The sequence below is a fragment of the Mesocricetus auratus genome, unplaced genomic scaffold (assembly GCF_017639785.1).
Source record: "Mesocricetus auratus isolate SY011 unplaced genomic scaffold, BCM_Maur_2.0 Super-Scaffold_100010, whole genome shotgun sequence".
NCBI classification, from domain to species: Eukaryota; Metazoa; Chordata; class Mammalia; order Rodentia; family Cricetidae; genus Mesocricetus; species Mesocricetus auratus.
Window position 1 is genome coordinate 66,640,556 of NW_024429194.1, and position 21,144 is coordinate 66,661,699.

The 21,144-nt window shown below is 44.8% G+C and overlaps 1 long non-coding RNA gene across 10 annotated transcripts in view; it reads right to left on the minus strand.

Moving 5' to 3' along the window:
• Positions 1 to 21,144, minus strand: part of LOC106020860 — a 31,904-nt gene that overhangs the window by 4,872 nt on the left and 5,888 nt on the right. For 4 of the 10 annotated variants that reach the window (XR_005879997.1, XR_005879996.1, XR_001196262.3 and 1 more), the window contains 2 exons: positions 4,640 to 4,707; positions 1 to 3,584 (listed from right to left, as the gene is read on the minus strand). This is a non-coding gene — a long non-coding RNA (uncharacterized LOC106020860). The other 6 variants (XR_005880000.1, XR_005879999.1, XR_005880002.1 and 3 more) reach the window with 6 other exon arrangements.

Consider the following 21,144-nt stretch of genomic DNA (forward strand, 5'->3'; position numbering starts at 1 on the left):
CTTCAGGAAGAGGCAGTCCTAACACGAAGCTGCCTTGGGAGAGAAAGGCGTCCTGCAGTCATGACACCCTCGCCTTTTCTCATTTGCAAAGTCACTGCGTTGAGCAGGAGTGCCCGAGCCTAAACCTCAGAGAAAACCTGTCACACAAGGAAGAGCTCTGCCAGCTGCAGAATGGGTGGGGATCCTACACCACCCAATTACTTTCTTTTTTGAAACGGGGATTTTTAATTTCTTTTGAATTTTGTTTATTGTTATTGTTTGTGTATGATATGGGTGTCAGAGTAAAAAAATAATGGTGAAATCTCTGGCCTAGGTGGAGGCCTAACATCCCAGATAGACCCCACCTTAGGCCGCAATAAAGAGACAGATGCCGTAATTTAGTGGTTCTTTAAAAATCTCCCTAGTGCAGCAGTTTGCAGGGCTGGGGCACTGCAGCAAGTAAAACTCTGAAAGAAAAAAAAAGAATGAAAGAAAGAAAGGAACCATGGAAAGGGTGAGGGTATTTGTCCTGGAGGGAGACTAAGGACTGCCACTGAATAGAGAGGAAACAGGCATGGCTCCTAGGAAAATGACGGTTTATAAAGGAAGGGATACCCCTGTGTTAGGATGAGGTGTTTAATTTTAATTTGGCATGTTAATTAGGTGAGCCAAATCAGTCTCTTGATTGCTGGACTTTAATACTTTGATAGCTGGACCTTGGTAGTCAGCCTCAGGGGGAGGGACAGGTCAAATAAGGGAACAAATAAACCCTGCTAGCTTTAGGAATGCAACCTAATGGTTTTTAGCAAGGCAGAGGGAAATGGGGAGAAGGGCAGGGCCTGCCATTACCACACGCTGAGTGGTAGAGTGTTCATTCAAGCTCATGAAACTGCATGGGTGCAGCCCTGCAGACTACCATGCTGGGGTGGGGACCCTGGGAAGGAAAGGCACACTGTCTCACTAAAGGGATAATTAGTTATTCAGGTGATCTGCCTTCCCAGAGGTGGTTCTGGAGCCAGGCCACTGGCTCACCCGACAGAAACGTTAGGTCTCCAGTCAGGCCAGGGATTTCCCCCTCTTGGTCCTTTATTGTTGCTGCATCAGTCTCAAGATGGGAAATCTTACAGCCCCGCCATCCCTGACCCAGACTCAAATACAGAACTGTCTCCCAGCCGGGCGGTGGTGGTGCACACGTTGAGTCCCAGCATTGGGGAGGTAGAGGCAGGTGGATCTCTGAGTCTGAGGCCAGCCCGGTCTACAGAGCCAGTTCCAGGACAGCCAGGGCTGCACAGAGAAACCCTGTCTAGGAATAAAGGCAGGGAGGGGCTTGCTATGCAGCACCAGGTTCCAAGTTCTAGTACCTCAAATAAATGACACACAAAACCAAAAGACAAAACAAAATGAAAAATTTAACACTGTCCCTTTAAAAGAAAAGCATTCTGAATTGCTTCTCTCTGAGCTAAGCCTGGAATTGAGGCAAAGGGGCTGGCGCAGGCCTCCTGAATTAGAGTCATCACATTCCCCAGACTCCCAGCCCATCTGCGGCCTGACTGATTCCCAGACCAAAATTCACATGTGGCTTCTTCAGCTCTTGACAGCTGGAGTGTTTTTTTTTTTTTTTTTTTTTTTTGTCGAATTGGAATTTCAGTTTGGGGCTGGCTGGAATGTGTTCCCAAACACCCAGAAAACAGGCTCTGTGAGTTAGAGAGAGAGAGAGATCTCTGGGATGAGAGGAATAAGCAGATGACTTAGAAGCAATACAGGTTTATTTCCTGAATATTATCCCCAAATCAGGCTCTTTGCATGAATAGTTCGGCTCCTTAACAGAATTCTTCCTGGATTTCCTCTGCCTGCTAAATATCTGCTTGCATTGTGTTCAGAACAAAAGGAAATTCGCATGCTGCTGGAGGAGCTTAAGTCACAGTGGCACAGCTGCCCCAGCCTCAGGCAGCCCCTGTGACCAGCCTGGTTAGCCCAGGAGAGACCCTGCAAAGGCCTCTTTCACCTGTGAGACCCACCCAGAACAGGGAGCAGATGTCACCGGCTTGTATTTACCTTTGTAGTTAAAAGAAAATTTAAACAGATACTGGGCGTGAATGTTCATAATCCTGCCCGTGTTGGCTGACATCAGTTACCTCTACAGTGGGTCTCTAGCAGAGATTTCAACTGTGGGGTTCAAAATACCCCAAATATGCTACCTTATATTTCAGAGAACTTCAATTTAAAAATCAAAATCATAATTTTGAGGATAAGATCTCCATTTTGCACTTTATATTTTGCACATATACAGCAGGGCATTAGACAGGCAGTAGGCATCCAGGGAATTCATGCTTTGCAAAAAAAAAAAAAATGCATTAACCAGGTGTGATGGCACACACTTATATTCACAGCACTCTGAAGTAGGAGGATAAGGAGTTCAAAGACAGCCTCAGCTACTTGAAATAAAGCAACTAACAAAAGCATTCAAGGGATGGTGACGGTACTCTAAATTCTGAGTTCAGATCATACTGTCTGCATAGTGTAACACCACATACATCATTTATACCAAAAATATACCAAGTACTTTCCATTCCTTTATTCTCTCATTTACAAACCCTGTCCACTTCACAGGGTACAGCTGTGAGGACTGAATGAGGTGGCACTTGGAAGAGGCTACACATGACTGCTACCCTTATTTTGTATGTGACTAACATTGAGCAAGTTACAATAGTCCCCCAATCAACAGTCACCCAGCTGCCACTCCGCAGGGCCTTCAATTCAGTTTGTTGTTGTTGCCGGTTTTTGTTTTGTTGCTTGCTGCTGTGTTTTGTTTATTTTAGACAGGACAAGCTGGCTTCTTCAGTCTCCCAAGGGCTTGGGGTTACTGGTGTGCACCACCAGTAACCCCAAGGTTCTAGGGCTTCTGGGCTGCTAGTCACACCCACCGCCCCATTCAGCAACCACCCTTCTTTGAGCTACACCTGAAGCACTTCATCTGAAAGACCATCTCGAGGGAAGTGCGAGTGTAACTCGGTCCACCCGCTGGCCGATCTTTTCCTGTGCTCTTTCACCTAGTCTTCACAACACCACTGAGAGTCTACTACTAACATCTCACATATAAGGAATAAATGACTGTAGAGTGGTGGGTTAACTATTGGGAGGCAGACGGATAACGAATTCACTGAGAACACAGTGTCTGGGACTTAGGGTGCCGAGATGGGCCCCCAGCTACTTTTCCTCAGTTCTTATATGTTGTTAGTAACACTCCAGTCAGCCATAAAGCCGATGCCTGTTTCAACCTGCCCTGTGAATACAAACCCAGCTAGGTGTTGACTTGTGCCATGGGGTTGTTTCAGGAGCGCAGGCGTGAGGCTGAGTAAAAACAAGTGACGGTGGCCACTGACCCCCTGGACGTCGGCTGAAAGGAATGAGATGCAAACATCCCGGTGAAAGGAGCTCCAGGAGGCACGGAAGAGCAGCAAGTCAAACAGAAACTACAGCGTGGAACCATTTCTGCTTCCAAGAGTCACACGAAACAAAGACGCACCCTTGACCACCGGCCGCCGAAGGAGAACTGTGGATGAGAGTGCCTCTCCGGGCATGGGACCAGGCTGGAGAATATTAGCCTAATGGGTGTGTAAAAGAAAAGGAACGAAGGATGGGGTGAGGGAGCGGTCAGAAGATAAAACATCTAAATAAATCTAATAAACATTTTTAAAAAGAATATAAAAGATCACCCACGTGCAGTAAAGGAAATGGGGTGAACGCATCAGGCTAAAAGCCTCTGCCTCATCCGTATCCATAGAGACCGACAGACTGGAAGACAGATGTCGGATTAACATCTTATTATGAATTCAATGGTTTTTAATATTTAATTTTTCTTATCTCTACTGGAGGAGCTCTGACATTCTCAGCTCTTGAAAGTAGACCAGCCTGAACTGGAAGGTGGCCTGACTGCATTTCTCTGTGTCCTACTGAGTGGAGACAATAGAAATACACACCACCGAGTGCTGTGACAACTAAATGAGGAAATAAATGAACATCAAAGGCAACGGGGACAGGGGAATTCCAGCCGAGTTACTCACCCTCTTCCTTTCTCTTCCTCCTCACAGAAAGTTTGCTTTTACCTTTAAGATATCTAAATGCCTCCCACTAAGACTATACCTTGTTCGTTACTAAATGCCCACACCAAGGCCACGTTAAATTAATAAAGCATTGGAATTCGGTATATTAGCTTAACAGTTAGGCTTTGCATACTTGAAATGTTAGCTTGTGCAAATGCACGATTTAAGCATTCATAGTCTAGCTTATCTATTAATTTTAAGAAACACACTCAACTGAATTAAAAAAAAAATAGGTCTCTCTTCCCCATGAAACCCACTTTATACAAGAGATAAATCACCCAGATGAGAGAGTCCATTTAAAGTACAAATCAAAAACATAATTAAATATGCTTGTATCTTACAATGTGTTTACTCATGACTAATAAAACTTCAGATGGTTCCGGAATTTAAGCAACTGAATCGTAAGCCTTGTGTTAAAAGGACTTCAAAGACAGAGAAATGCTGATGTCACTGGTATAACCGAATACAGAAAAGAAATGAGAACCCACTCATAACACCAGCAGCATGCACCCATTGCCGCATCCAAGCGACTCGCAGTGTCACTGTATCAGCCTCACCTTTGAAACAGACCCACGTTCTCTTCTGCCTTTGCTGGGTGAGCATGAATTTAAAAAAGCGAAGACACCTGGAGATTTCGGGTGAAGTAAGTAAGAATCCAGTTAGAGATGTTTTACACTTTGAGTGAAGGGAAGAATTGATCTGAAGGACCCATTTCCAAGCACAGGAGACACACATCCTCCCCTGAGCTCCTCCACCTCATTAAACAGGGCTGTCAGTTAAAAGCTGGGCATCCATTGTTCACTTTCTTCTCCTCTAATTAGATTTGACAGATTGCTCTTTCTGGCTTGACTGACTGTTGCCAAGAACAGGGAGAAGAGATGGGGTTGACCCTGTCGTCATGCCCTTGGAATTGGAGCCCCTCATCCTCGTCAACAGATGCCAGAAATATCCCCAGCAGCTTCCAATCTGGTCCCTGCCTTCTTTGGTTCTTTTTGTAAAAAGCTCCAGGAAGTCTGAATTTTCTTATCCTCAACACTGTGAAACCAATGCCTGGACAAGCTATGGGACTATTGTTAAATGATACTCTATGCTGTGACCTTTGTTTTTTCTGCAAGCACCCAAGAGGGGGCAGGTGGGCACACCCTCCCCCCTTCTCTCCCTTCCATTCTCTGCTCTGTTTCAGCAGGGCCTCCTGCACTCTGCGGCTGAAGGTGCCCTTGGACTAGGAGTGTGTACACCATGCCCAGTTTTATTCGGCTGAGGATCTAACGGAGGGACTGTACTGCTAGACAAGCACTTAGCTAGTCTCAAACACACAAGCTCGAGCCTGGCGTTGGTGGCGCACGCCTTTAATCCCAGCACTAGGGAGGCAGAGGCAGGCGGATCTCTGTGAGTTCGAGGCCAGCCTGGTCTAACGAGCGAGTTCCAGGACAGCCTCCAAAGCCACAGAGAAACCCTGTCTCGAAAAACCAAAAAAACAAAACAAAAAACAAAAAACAAAAAAACCACAAGCTCGTTCAGTGGGTAAGGTCATTTGCCTCTGAGACCTGAGTTCCATGCCTAGAACCCACATGATGGAAGGATAAAACACAAGTTGTCCTCTGACCCCCCCACACACAAACACTCACACTGGCACACACACAAAATGCCACACACATAAAAAAAATAATAAAAAATTGTTTATGAGATAAGGTTTCACTTTGTAACTCTGGCTAACCTGGAATGCTCTACATAAACCTGGCTGTCCTGGAACTCATAGAGATCTACCTGCCTCTGCCTCCTTAGTGCTGGGATTAAAGGCAGGTACCACCACTGCCCAGAAAGAATATTCTTTTACACTGTGTGAAGATTTGTCATTGTGATTGGTTTAATAAAGGCCTGAATGGTCAATAGCTAGGCAGGAGAAGGTTAGGCAGGACTTCTGGGAACAGAGAGAGCTCTGAGAAGAAAAAAGGCGGAGTCACCAGCCGGATGCAGAGGAAGCAGGATGTGCAGGAGGAGAGGCAAAAGCCAGGAGCCATGCGGAAGCACATAGATTAATATAAATGGGTTAAGTTACAGGAGCTAATGGACAAGCCGAAGCTGTAGACTGAGCTTTCAGAGTTAATAGTAAGTCTCCACATCATTAGCCACCCCCGCAAAAAAGTACCACATAAAGGTATGGTGTGGTGGTAAACTTTAACCAGAACGGATAATTACGTAGGGCCCAGAGGACTCAAGATGTAGTTGCCCTATGACCTCTAAACGTGCGCTGTGTGGTGCACATGCCTGCACCACACACACACACACACACACACACACACTGTAATAAATAAACACTTTTCTGGCTGAGGTCTTCTCCCTAAACTCAATTATTTGTATTTAGGTGGCTTTCCCCCTCTTTCTGGGCCCTCACCAACAAGTTGCTCTTTTTGAGTTCAGCCTGGCATCCAGGATTCTCTCTTACAGCAGCCTCAGTGCCTTTGCCAAGATGACGGCTTTCACTAAGAAAGCCAATTGTGTCAGAGCCCAGCTCGTGTGTCACCCCTTGAGGGCCTTCCCTTTTCCCTCACTCTGTGGTTTCAGGCTGGCCTTCATTTGCAGCCATCCTCCTGAGTCAGCCTCCCAAGAGCTAGGATTACAGATCTGAGCCACCCAAACTAGCAGACAAACACATCCTCTTTAGACATCTTCTGTTATATCGCCCCATTGATCCATGGCCTTTAATGACTGTTTTCTTGTTATGCTGTAAACTTAAACTCTGCCTTAAAGGCCTTTGAAGCTGGACAGGCCAGTCCCAGGAGCTTCACCAAGCTGTGGCAGGATGGCTGCTTCATCCTCTAGGACAAGGTCCTGTTCACTCCTGCTTCTAGCACTTTCTTCATGGTTATCTCAGAGATCACCCAGATCATTCCTCCACAGACCTTGTTTTCCTGGTCCACACCTCCATGTCCTCCTGAAGAATTCATAGTTGACAACATCTAATTTAGCACTTAATTATATATGCTTATGTTGCATAATTTACTGGGCTTCTTAAAATGCAGGTTAGTCAAGTTTCCCTCAGCTAGATTATACATTTATTGAGTGTAGGAACTATAATTTATACATCTTTAAGTCATAAATTCAGGAACTCGACTACACTCCAGTCCTGGCTATTCCAGAGAGCTATCTCTGCATCACTGAGTAAATGGCTCACCTTCTCTTGTCTAGGTTCCAATACCCAAAATGTTAGACCAACCTGAGTTATATGGTGAGACTCTATCTCAAAAATACAAAAATGAGCCAGGTGTTGGTGGCATACGCCTTTAATCCCAGCATTTGGAAGGCAGAGGCAGGCAGATCTCTGTGAGTTCAAAGCCAGCCTGGTCAACAGAGAGAGTTCCAGGACAGCCCCCAAAACAATATAGAGAAACCTTGTCTTGAAAAACAAAAACAAAAACACAAAAATGGCTGGGCGTTGGTGGAGCACGCCTTTAATCCCAGCACTAGGGAGGCAGAGGCAGGTGGATCTCTGTGAGTTCGAGGCCAGCCTAGTCTACGGAGCGAGTTCCAGGACAGCCTCCAAAGCCACAGAGAAACCCTGTCTCAAAAAACCAAAAAAAAAAAAAAAAAAAAAAAAAAACCACACACACACAAAAATGACAGAAACATAGAAAATAGGTAAAGCACACATTTCTTTTTTTTTGTTTGTTTTGTTTTGCTTTGTTTTTTAGCCACCAACGCCTGGCTAAAGCACACATTTCTTTTGGATGGTATATAGTGCCTTCCAGAGGTTGGAGGTGTCAGGACAACTCCAGAAAGTGTCATGAGTTCCAGGCCAGCCTAGGCTACAGTGTGAGAGTCTGCTTCAAAAAACAAAATGTAGTTTAAAAAGTAGTAACAACAGCCTAACACTTATGAGGCCCTAGGCTCAATCTCTGGTATCACACACACTCTCTCACACACACACACACACACACACACATGCACGCACACACACACATGCATTCGTGTACTATAACAGTAATAATATTGATAAATTCTTTTCAAATACATAGAAGAATTAGAAACTTGGTTTGAAGCAAACTAGTGTATCTGAGGTTGGAGAGAAGGGCTTAGCTGTTAAAAGCACTTGATGTTCCAGGGTCAGAGTTTGGTTCCCAGCACCAGAGCAGGAGATTTCCAGCTGCCTATAACTCCTACTGGGTGTGGAGAGGGGGAGTAGAGAGGGACGACAAGACAGAACAGAGATGCCTAAGGTAGTCTGCGTGCTGCTACCAGTAATCTGTCAAGAGCCAATAGGAGACAGTGCTCTGGGCTCAGTGCTCAGGAGCATTGGCCGCTCTTTCAGAGGACCTGGGTTCAATTCCCAGCGCCCATATGGTGGCTCACCAAGGCAACTACAGTTCCAGGGGATCCGATGTTGCCTTCTGGCTTCCTCAGGCACCTTGTATACACATAAGGCACATACATGCAGGCAGGCTAAACACTCATACACAGAAAATAAAAGGTTTTTCATGGAAAGTCCCCACTTGTGTGGTTTATATGCTTTGAACGCATGTTCTCAAAGGACAGACAAATCCCTGCAGCGACTGCTCCAGAGCTGAGGCGACGGTGTGTCTAGTAGAGTGTAGGACAATAATACAGGTGAGGAGAAAGTAATTAAAGACCCGAGGCCACGCCCCAGGCACACCCTGTTATTACAGTCTGTATTACGCTAGTTACCAGGGTCCTCTCCTTATTACTTTAAACGGCATCAAACAGCTTGTTTTGAAGGGCAGAAGTCTTTGTGGCTCATGTGGTCCACAGACTGCATCCTAGTAAAATCCTTGGGTCTCCGGTTGCTATGGAGAAGACAAATGACTGCTGTGCCTTGGGAACACGTGACTGCAGCAGCTGACACCGCCTAGAAGGCCTTGAGGCTTGTGCAGAATGCATCCTGTCATAAAAGCCTACAGATAGTTAATTGCTTAGAGGACATCTGTGAGATGTCACCCCTCCCCCATGCCTACTCTCTAGCATCAAATTTCCGAAGGAAAGATTAAAAATTAAGGGCTGATTGGGAAACAGAATGGATGTGCTGTTTTAGCATGGGCAAGGCACTGCACTGAGTCACAGCCCCACCTGTCTGTTCCGCACCAACTGCTCTGTGGTTTCCTTTGCCAAACCTCTTCAAATGCTGTAGTGAATCAGTGGCCAGCCGAGGAGTGAACACACCAGGCTTCTAGCCTCTCTCTGTCACCACCAGGTTCTGCCTCTTTGGACCCTGCTTTTCTGATCTAAGATTTCACATTAGTAAAACAACCACTGAGGATTAGTTAGCAAAATATCTGGAATACCTTTCTCCTTGTCCTGCACACCCACCCACCTTAGCCTCTGACTTTCAGTCCTGGCTGCACAAAATAATGGTTTTCTTTTGAGGGGTGGTGGTGTTTTTTGAGACAGGGTTTTTCCCATGTAGCCCTGGCTGTCCTGGAATTCCCTTTGTAGATCAGGCGGGCCTTGAATTCACAGAGATCTGCCTGCCTCTGCCTCCTGAGTGCTGGGATTAAAGACGTGTGCCACCCCCCCCCAGATTACAAAAGTATCATCAAACCTAAATTTTCTGGCCAAAATGATGTGCTTTTTATATCCCCGCCTTCCCCAAGAAGTGTCTAGGAAGCATTTGGGAATGTTTAGGTTCAAACTGCTCATTTCAAAGGCACAGAGAGGATGGTGTCACATGGCACTGTCTCAAGGCAGGCCCCACCCAACCCAGTCATTCTGCCCAAAGCTGATGGATATACCTATATCGCTCTATGTCCCTTCTACTAGTTTCTTAGAATTCAGATTGCTCTAGAGTCACCATGATTGTTTTAAAGTGTACTGGGCCTTTCAACGTAGCCCTCTGATAGAACTTTGGAGCCGGCAGTCAGCATTAAGGAAAGGGCTTGGTCAGCTCTCTGTGTGTCAGGTGCTGGCAGCACCATTCCCCTGGGATGTCTCCTGGCATCCAGCCAGCCATGCTCTCAGCATCAAGCTGTTCTTTGTGCTTCCAGTAAACTACACGTAATCGTCTCCTTTGCACCTCTTTTCTAGAAGAGCTTCTACAGTGTCCCTCACCCCGGGAGGAAAAGGAAACACACCTGGTGCTTTCGGAAAACGACTTTAAAATGCCCACCTAATAATCATTCCTTTTCATTGCCCCCAATTCATACCATTTACAGTGTAATTCGAATTATAGCCCCTTCAGCTTCTGAGGCTTCCTTACATTATGCTAATTGCCTTTTTGAAGCTGTCCAGCCCTAAGTGATCGGTCTCTGTGGAGAGAAGGGACGCCATGCCTTTCACCGGGGCAATGCCACATGAAGGGCATTGGCAGGGACTTGTCCGGCTGTGGCTTCAGGAACTCTAACCATGCCCACCCCCACCCCCAAGGTAAAAGGACTAGACTGTCAGGAAGTGCTAGGCACCAAGTCAGCACTAACAAGAGCCAAACAGAGTTCCTATTTAACCAAACAAGAGAATAGTTAACCTGAATTGCAGTCCAAATAGACACAGTATTGCTGACAGGAGAGCCCCTGAAATGCCTGGCCTCTAGTTCTGGTTACCCTCGGAGGGGAAATGTAATCCCACTTCCCAGAAAGTGGCAGAATGGGGTCAAGCATGATGTTTTCTATGGCAGTCAAAGGTATCTGCTGAATTCTGCCAAAGTGGGTCATTTCAGCTGATTGGTCACCAAGTTCACACAAGCCACATGTGTCCTGGGGCTTTAAAGATTAGAGTAGGGACTTCCCCTTCTCATATTCTGCCGGTAGAGAAAGATGCCTGGAAGGGACAGAAGAAAGTACTGACAAAGACAGTCTCAGGCTTTGACTTGGTCCTGTCCTGGCATGGTGATGAATGCCTGTATCAGAACTGGAAGAGCAGGTACTCAGAACTAGCCTCTGCTTCATGTGAAATTGGAAGCCAACCTGAGCCTAAATGACAGAAAATCCCAACTAAAAACAAAAATAAAGGACAGGCAAGATGGTTCACTGGGTGATGGCCTTTGTCACAAAGCTTGATGATCTGAGCTCCATGCCCAGAACCAACATGGTGGAGAGAACCAGCTCTCTCAAAATAGATGCGTTTGAGATGAGGTCTCACTAAATTGCCAAAGGCTTGTCACAAACTGCCAATCTTCCTGCCTCTGCCCCTGAGTATTGTGGATTATACTGCCCTGGGCCTGGCTGTTCTTACACACTCAGGCAGACATGGTGCCATAACTCAGACAGCCTTCAACTTTACTATGTAGCCGAGGATGATCTTCACTTTTGATCCTCCCCTGCCAGCTCTTGAGTGTCTGAGCAACACCTGAGATTTTGTGTGTGTGTGATGGGGAGGGTTGTTTTGTTTTTGTTTTAGAGACAGGGTCTCTAAATCAGGTGTGGTGGCACCTATCATTAACCCCAGCATTTGGGAGGCAGAGACAGGCAGATCTCTGTGAGTTTGAGATAGAGAGTTCCAGGACTGCCAGAGCTACATAGTGAGACCATGTCTTGAAAAATCAATCAATCTCAGTCAATCAATGGAAGAAAAAAAATTAAAGAAGGGAGGCAGAATGAGTCTCTACCTAGCCATGACTTTCCTGAAACTTACTATGTAGACCAGGCTGGCCTCAAACTCATAGAGATCTGCCTGCCTCTGCCTCTGGAGTGCTGGGATTAAAGGCGTGCACGGGCCTCCATTCTGGGTCTCCCGACACCTGACTTTTATGTAGTGCCTCATGCTTACCATGCAAGAACTCTACCGAATGAGCTATGTCCTTAGCCCTAAATGTAAATGTTGGTTTGAGTTTAATTAAGTAGTTAATATATTTAGGATTCTTGTTGTTGTTGCTGGTGGTGTCTCTTTTCCGGAGATGGCTCTCTCTCACTGGGCCTGGAGTTGGTGAATTTGGCGAGGCTAGCTTGACTAATGAGATCACTGAGCCGGGAGCTGGTCAATTTGGCTAGGCTAGGTGACCCATGAGCTCTAGGGATCCGCCGTCTCTGACATCCCAGTTCCGGGATTAGAGATCTGATCTGACAAATCAGCTCTTCTGCACACATTGTGTCCACACCCAAGTCCTATAAGGCTCTAGTGGCCAGCACTTTACCAATAGAGCCTCCTGAAGCCCATACTTAGGTGTTTTCAGGGCTGGTGTCAAGTAATTCAGGCTGGTCTTGAACTCAGTATGTGACATAGGATGGGCCTTTCTGACCATTCTACTTCCACTTCCTGAGGGTTGGTATTATAGGATAGTGTCAAGTGCCAGCTTCTAAAGTAAATTTAGAATAAAATATAATATGTATCAGTGAGCTGACTCAGTAGGAAAAGACACTTGTCACCAAACCTGACTATAGTCAGACTTTTTCATCTGGACCATTAGCTCCCCAATAATGACATGGAAGCTTATTATTAATTATGAAAGCTCGGCCTTAGCTTAGGATTGTTTCTAACTAGCTCTTATAATTTAAATTAGCCCACATCTCTTTAATCTATCTTCCAAGCACTTGTTCCCTCATCTCCATTTTACTCATTCTGCTTCCTCCATGTCTGGCTGGCAACTCTGCCTTTCTTCTTCCCAGAGATCTCTCTGTCCAGAAGCCCTAGTTATAGCTGAGTGGTGATGGCGCACGCCTTTAATCCCAGCACACAGGAAGCAGAGGTAGGTGGACCTCTGTGAGTTCGAGGACAGCCTGGTCTACAGAGTGAGTTCCAGAACAGTTAGGACTGTTACACAGAGAAATCTTTTCTCAAAAAAGAAAACAAAAGTTTATTAACATCTATCTGGCTAGAGAGTTGGCTCAGTGGTTAAGAGCATGCACTGCTCTTCCAGAAGACCTGAGTTCAGTTCCCAGTACCCACATGTTGTTCACAACCATCTTAAAACTCCATTCTAGAGAGTTCTACCTCCTCTTCTGGCCTGTGCAGGGCCAGGTATACCTATGGTGCACAGACACAGCAGGTAAAACACCTATACATATAAAATAAAATTAAATTAAAAAAAGAAATGTTTATCACTGTGCTGGGTATGGAGGTACGCATCCTCCACCCCACACATTAGTTCAGAGTCCTTTCCCTCATACATTTACTTATGTTATTGTTGCTATTGTTGCTTGTGTGTGTTTATATGGTCACACTTGTGCACACACAAGCACACATATGGCACAGCTTACTTCTGGAGGTCAGAGATTACCTTTGGTTGTTGCTTCTAGGGCTCAAACTCAGGTCATCAGACTTGGCAGCAAGCACCTTTACCTCCTGAATCTCCCCAAGTCTGTGTTAGGTTCTTTATTATATTTTTAGTTAAGGCTGGCAACAGCAGAACATGTATCTTTTTTTTTTTTTTTGAGACGGTTTCTCTGTAGCTTTGGAGGCTGGATTGGAATTCGCTCAGTAGACCAGGCTGGCCTCAAATTCACAGAGACGCACCTATCTCTGTGAATTACAGGTGTGCACCACAACTACTCGGCAATGTATCCTATCTTAATTAATCTATTACCCATCACCTTCCTAGTGCTCTGTAGTAAGGACTGATATTCACGAAGAAGATGTTGATGAGCCATTTGTGTGAAGCCACCATTTAAATGGATTGTCGATGAACACAAAATAGATGGCCGGCATAAAATCGCTGGGGACCATGGAATCTGGATGTTTTGCAATGACTTTTATCTCTGGTGCTTCTGGCACTAGCCCAGGTTTAGACAGAACTCTGAAGAACCTTGCAACAGTATCCTGGAGCTTCCTGATTGCTAGCAACAGTAACCATATAGAGCCCCAAAGAGAGCCTTTTATCAGGACTAGAAAACCTGGAGCTGGGTTTCTTATTTCAGACATAACAAAGGCAGAACATGGCAGCTGCTTCCTTCCTGCTTCCTTAGTGTTCATTTATCACCTACTCATTTACTTATTTGTCCATGTGTGGATGTGGAGTTGAAGGATAACTGGTCAGTTGATACTCTCATTCCACCATGTAGGTCTCTGGATCCAACACATGCTTAGCTGTAGGTGACTTTACCACTGTCCCCTACTCTTCTTTTTCATTTTAAATAGTTTTTAAATACAATATATTTTGATCATGTTTTCCCCTTCCTTAACTTTTCCCAGATTATTCCCTCCTGCCCAACTTTAAGTTCTTTCTCTTTTTCAAAAACTAAAATCAAGGGCTGGAGAGATGGCTCAGAGGTTAGAAGCACTGACTGCCCTTCCAGAGGTCCTGAGTTCAATTCCCAGCAACCACATGGTGGCTCACAGCCATCTGTAATGAGATCTGGTGTCCTCTTCTGGTGTTCAGACATAATGGAAGCAAGATGTTGTGTTCACAATAAATAAATCTTTAAAAAAAAAACTAAAATCAAAATAAAAAACCCCAATAAGACAAAAATGCCAAAACAAAACTAAATTACTCTACTTATAAACTTTATTATATTTATATACTTTACGGTATTTATAAAGTGCCCCCACACAAAAACAAATATAGAGTTCATTTTGTGTTGGCTAACTATTTCTGGGCACAAAGCATGCCCTGGAGTGTGGCTGACACACCCAATGACACTCCATTGGAGAAACTTGATTTTCCCTTTGCCAGTAGGTATTAATTTTAAATAGCTTCTTGGTCAGGGATAAGCTCCTGTGTCCATATCCCCCTCTCTGTGCTAGAACCCTGTGTAGCTTGAAGCTCTGCAGGCCCTGGGCATAGATAGAGTCAGGTGTTTTCCAGGCAGGCCTCAGACTCAATTTATATCAGAGGATGACCTTGCACTTGGGCAGCCTTCCTCTCTCTCCTGACTGTGCCATCATGTCTGGTTTATGTGGTGCTTCAGACTGAGCTAGTCACGCCGTTTATGAGCCAGCCTGCATTCCAGCCTCTAGACTTGGGTTTTTAAGTAATCGTAAATATTTTTGTAATTGTCAGTCTTCCATGAGAGTAACTATTGATTTCTATTGTATACATTTAGGGATGGTAACTGGAAGATTTCTTCTCCAAGTTTCTTCTCTAATCTGTTTTTCAGATAAGGTAGAAGCATGCAGAAGATGAAATTCAGCATGGCAGTTTAAGGTTTTTCCATGACTCATGCAAGAAAATTGCATCAAAGCCTCTCCTTGTGGAACACACACTCTTCTCTCCAATCCTTCCTAGTTGCCTATTTCATCCCCTGACCACCGGGCTCCTGTCTCTTCCTAACCTTTTCATCTGACTTGAACTGTTTTCTCTTTTGCTTGAAGCTGTCAAGTCAGGTGACATGAAAGGTGGTGACTGGATTGGGAATTACCCCCAACCTTGCTAGTTTGTCTCCTAGCAACTGTATTGTTTGTTGCTTAGCAACAGGAGAGGTGAGAATGCAACTACTCTCACAAATCTAAAAATACAGAAAACATTTTTTAAAAAGACTCAACAGTGAGCTTCTTTATGAAAAATACTAAATACAGAGACAATATTAGGAACTTAGCTCAAATGAATGTTTATGTCTCTTACAATCTACATCCTGGAACAGTTTGCTGTTCCTAGAAGCAGAAGAAGGGGAAACCCCTGCAGCCTTTTAAAATCTTTTTGCTTCTGTGTGTCCATAATCGGTGCTTGAATTCATGGGAGAGGAGAGCTGCTGAGATAGATTCAAAGGTAACAGTGCTTGCCACCAAACCCAACAGTCTCCGGGATCCACCAGCTCCCACAGCTATGGCACACACATGAACCCTCCACATATTAATTAAATTAATGCATTTTGTTTTGTTTTTAATTCAAGTTTGGGGACTGGAGAAATGGCTCCGGGGTTAAGGTTACTGGCTCTTCCAGAGGATCTGGTTTTAATTCTTAATTTTTTTGCCAGACAGAGTTTTTCTGTGTAGCTTTGGAGGCTGTCCTGGCACTTGCTCAATAGACCAGACTGGTCTCGAACTCACAGAGATCTGCCTGCCTCTGCCTCCCAAGTGCTGGGACTAAAGGCATTTGCCACCACTGCCCAATCAATTTTAAATTTTTAATTCTGAAAGAAGTTGGAGAAATATTTTCCTTCAATATCCCCTTAAGTCTGATGCAGTGACTCGTGTCTATAGTCCTAGCATTTGGGATACAGCCGCAAGAGGGGAAGTGGTTCAAGACCTGTCTGGACTACATGAAATCTATCTCAAACAAACAGGACCTGGGATGTGGTTTAGCAGGTACAGGAACTCTCCATCAAGCCCAAAAACCTGATTTTCAGTCCCAGGACCCAGATAGTAGAGAAAGCTGACTCCTTGAATTTGTCCTTTGACTCCTATAGTGTTCCCTGACGCGGGCACCCATACATATAAATGAATGAACAAGCAAGCCTCTGAGGCCAGGCATCATTGGGAGTTGTATCTTTTGGGATAATTATCATAAAGGGGGCAATTTTCAGTCAATTTATCTAAGAATTATCAGAGTTTACAAACAACAGACTGGCCGGGCGTTGGTGGCGCACGCCTTTAATCCCAGCACTCTGGAGGCAGAGGCGGGCGGATCTTTGTGAGTTCGAGGCCAGCCTGGTCTACAGAGCAAGTTCCAGGACAGCCTCCAGAGCCACAGAGAAACCCTGTCTCGAAAAACCAAAAAAAAAAAAAAAAGAAACAACAGACTGAGCCAGACAGTGGTGGTACACACCTTTAATCACAAAACTCAGAAGGCAAAGACAGGTGGATCTCTGTGAGTTCAAGCCCAACCTGGTCTACAGAGTGAGTTCCAGGACAGCCAGGGCTACAACAGAGAACCTTGTCTCTAACCAGCTTCCCCAACCCCCCAAAAAAGGAATGAAAAAACAGACCCATACCAATTACGCTAAAACTTTGACGTTTCCAAGAGGGTAGACTACTAATTCTGTAAGAATCCGATTGGCCTAATAAGAGCTACTGAATTAGTTCCAGTGAAGGAAACGGAAATCTTCAGGAGCATGCCTACTTCAATACACCTAGGAGGAGCTGGCATGCCCGACCACTGGAGCACCATTCAGAAGCTCGTCTCTCCTGTTTGAATTTACATACTTGTGGTGGTTGGAATGATAAACACCTCCAAAAGCCTTGGGTATTTGAACTCCCCAGTGAGCGAAGCCGGTGGGCTTTGGTGCTGTTTGGGGAAGTTATGAAAACTTGAGGAGCACGGCCTTGCTGGAGGGAGGCCCTGAGCCTTGTCCTACTTCCAGTTTGCTTTGGGGAAGTAGACATCCAGGATCTTTGGGGATCACTGACCAGTCAGTTTAGCTAACACAGGGCAAGGATTAGGGAGAAACGTGAGAATTTGGTAGTGGATGTGGGGGGAGGGGAGTCTGGAGTTTCCTTTGATTGCTGTTAAATCCCTGTAGCCAGAGCACCATGGCAACCTTCCCAGTCTGCCACCTAATTTCCATCTGCTTCTCAGAACAAAGGGAGCTGGACAAAGGTGGTTCAACATACATTCTGCGAGTGTGCATAATTTAAGTCAATGAAATGCAACTCATTTATATGTGTATTTATATATATAGCTGGCTGAGGATGAGGCTCAGCTGGCAGAGCTCTTGTTCATGATGTGGGAAGCCCTGGAGCTGACTCCCCAGCATCAGGTAAAACTGGGTGTGGTAGCGTAAGCCTGTGATTGCAGCATTCAGGAGGAGTGCAGGCAGAAGGATCAGAAGTTTATCAAGGTTATCCTTGGCAATATAGCAAGTTTGAGGCTAGCTTGAGGTACATGAGATTGTTCCCGGAAGATAAGGAGGATGGAGAGAAGGAGGGGCGGTTTAGTTTCTAAAACAAAGGAGAATAGTGAACAGCTTAAAAGAATAGAGTGGTTGCCCAGCGATGGTGGTATACACCTTCAATCCCAGCTCTCCAGAAGAGGTAGATCTCCGTGATTTCGAGGCCAGCCTGGTCTACAGAGAGGGTTCCAGGATGGTCAGAGCTATTACACAGAGAAACCCTGTTTTGGGAATTAAAAAAAAAAGGCTACCGTTCAGTAATAACTGCACCTCAGTGAGTCATCTCATGAGTCTTTTGTATTTTATTTGTTTGTTTGTTTGTGTCGGATGCACTATATGATACACAGAAGACAATTTCATTTTGTGCTGGGGATGGAATCCAGAGCATTGTCATGGTAAGCAAGCACCGAGTTACATCCCCAACTGTTGCCCTACTTTACAGATTTTACTTCTCTTTTCCTTTTTTTTTTCTTTTGGTTTTTTGAGACAGGGTTTCTCTGGGTAGCTTTGGAACCTGTCCTGGAATTTGCTCTGTAGACGATGTACGCTGGCCTCAAACTCACAGAGATCCGCCTGCCTCTGCCTCCTGAGTGCTGGGATCAAAGGTGTGCGCCACCACGGCCTGGCAGGAGTCATATTCTTTTCTAAAACTTTAACATTGGAACTTCAGTAGTCTTTTATCCAGTCTATTCACCACATTGCTACTAAACCCTAAAATTAAGATCAAACTAAATTCACTATAGTACCATAATCATGTCCATTCCCTTATTTAAATTTAGAGTTTAGGACCACTCTGACGGGAATCAAGTAGGCTAATTGTAGATTTTCGTCTATCTCTCCTCTCTTTTAAATACAATCCCCAAGTCTCATCCCCAGCTCTGTAGCAGACCACCTGCTGAGACCTTGCTCCCCCACCCCATCTTCAGTGAATCACACAGATTTTCCCATCTTAACAGCCCCCCCAACACACACACACTCACTCATAGCTTTACCTGGGCTTCCAACTCCAGCAGCCATTCCCTGGGAAGCCAAAGGTCATTCCTGCCAGGGAAGCAGATAGGCGAAGTACAGATACTGATCTCTCCCTCCATTCCTCAAGTCCAATCCCCCAGTCTCATCCCCAGCTCTGCAGCCTGTTTTCTGCTGAGGCCTCTCCTCATACTCGGCCCCCATTCCCCGGGGACTAGACAGATCCTGGAGGAACACCCTGCTTTCCTCCCTCCTGCAGACCTCCTCAGCACCCCTGTCCATTCCCATTCTTAACTGTCAGCTCGCAATGCCTAGAAGCACATTTTACCCAGAAGCACATTATACCCAGTGGCCACACCTATCAGGAGAATTTCCTACCGGCAACACAAGGCAACCACAATCTTCCAAGAATCAGGGAGGGTAACAGAAACCAAGGAACAGTTATAGGAAGTCTATAGCCAACATCAACTTAAAATTCTACCAGGAAACTCCTACAGCTGATAAACACTTTTAGTAAAGTAGCTGGCTACAAACAAATAAATAAATAAAGTCAGTATCCATCCTATGTACAAATGAGAAACAGACTGAGAAATCGATCAGGGAAACACCTTTCACAACAGCCTCAAATAACACCAAATATCTTGGAGTAACTCTAACCAAGCAAGTGAAGGACTTATGTGATAAAAACTTTAAGACCCTGAAGAAAGAAATTGAGGAAGCTATCAGAAGATGGAAAGTTCTCCCATGCAAATGGCTTAATATAGTGAAAATGGCCATTTTACCTAAATCAATCTCCAGATTCAATGCCCATCAAAATTCTTCACAGATCTTGAAAGGACAGCTTTCAGCTTCATATGGAAACACAAAAACCCAGGATAGTGAAAACATCCCTGAGCAGTAAAAGAACTGCCGAAGGAGTCACTACAAGCCCAAGATGTACTGCAGAGCTGTAGTCATAGAAACAGCTTGTCACTGGCACAAAAACAGACACCCCGATCAATGGACTTGAACTGAAGATACAGACATAAATCCTCACACCTACAGACCTGATTTTTTGATAAAGAAGTCAGAAACACACACTGGAAAAAAGACAGCATCATCAAATGGCACACGTTGCACTGGACAACTGTATATAACAGAACCCAAACAGATCCATACTTATCACCCTGAACAAAATTCAACTCCAAATGAGTCAAAGACCTTAACATAGAAACCAGACACACTGAACCTGACAGAAGAGAAAGTGGGGAATAGCCTTGAATGCACAGGAGAAGACTTCCTGAACAGAACACCAATAGCACAGGCATTAAGATCCACAATTAGCGAGGCAGTTGGTGACACATGCCTTTAATCCCAGCACTCAGGAGGCAGAGGCAGGTGGAGTTCAAGGCCAGCTTGGTCTACAGAGTGAGTTCCAGGACAGCCTCCAAAGCTACACAAAGAAATCCTGTCTCAAAAAACAAAAACAAAAAACAAACAAACAAAACCAACAACAACAACAAAAAAAAAACCACACACACACAAACAAAAAGAACAATATAATAAAAAAAGATCAACAGTTAATAATGGGACCTCATGAAACTGAGAAGCTTCTGCATGGCAAAGGACACCATCATTCAGACAAAATGACAGCCTATGGAATAGGGAAAGATTTTTTTCTAGCTATACATCCAATAGAGGCTAACATACAAAATATATAAAAAGCTAAAAAATAAATGCCAGACATTGGTGGCGCATGCCTTTAATTCCAGCACTCTGGAGGCAGAGGCAGGCAGATCTCTGTTTGAGGCCAGCATGGTCTACAGATCAAGTTCCAGAAGAGTCAAGGATATACAGTGAAACCCTGTCTCAGAAAAAAAACAAAACAAAACAAAATGAAAAACCTAGAAGCCAAGAAAACAACCCAATTTAAAAAAACGGAGTACAGTACAGATCTAAACAGAGAATTTTCAATAGAAGAAACTCAAATTGCTGAGAAACACTTAAATGTTCAACATCCTTAGCCATGAGGAAAATGCAAAGCAAAACTACTTCGAGATTTCATCTTACATCCATCAGAATGGCTAAGATTAATAACACAAGTGACAGCTCACGCTGGTGAGGATATAGAGAAAGAGGAACACTCTTCCATTGCTAGTAGGAATGCAAACTTGTACAGTCACTATGGAAATCAATATAATTTCTGAGGAAGGTAGTAATCAATCTACCTCAAGAGCCTGCTAGCCGGGCGTTGGTGGCGCACACCTTTAATCCCAGCACTCGGGAGGCAGAGGCAGGCGGATCTCTGTGAGTTCGAGGCCAGCCTGGTCTACAGAGCGAGTTCCAGGACAGTCTCCAAAGCCACAGAGAAACCCTGTCTCGAAAAACCAAAAAAAAAAAAAAAAAAAAAAAAAAAAAAAGAGCCTGCTATACCACCTTTGGGCATATACCCAAAGAATGATTCATCC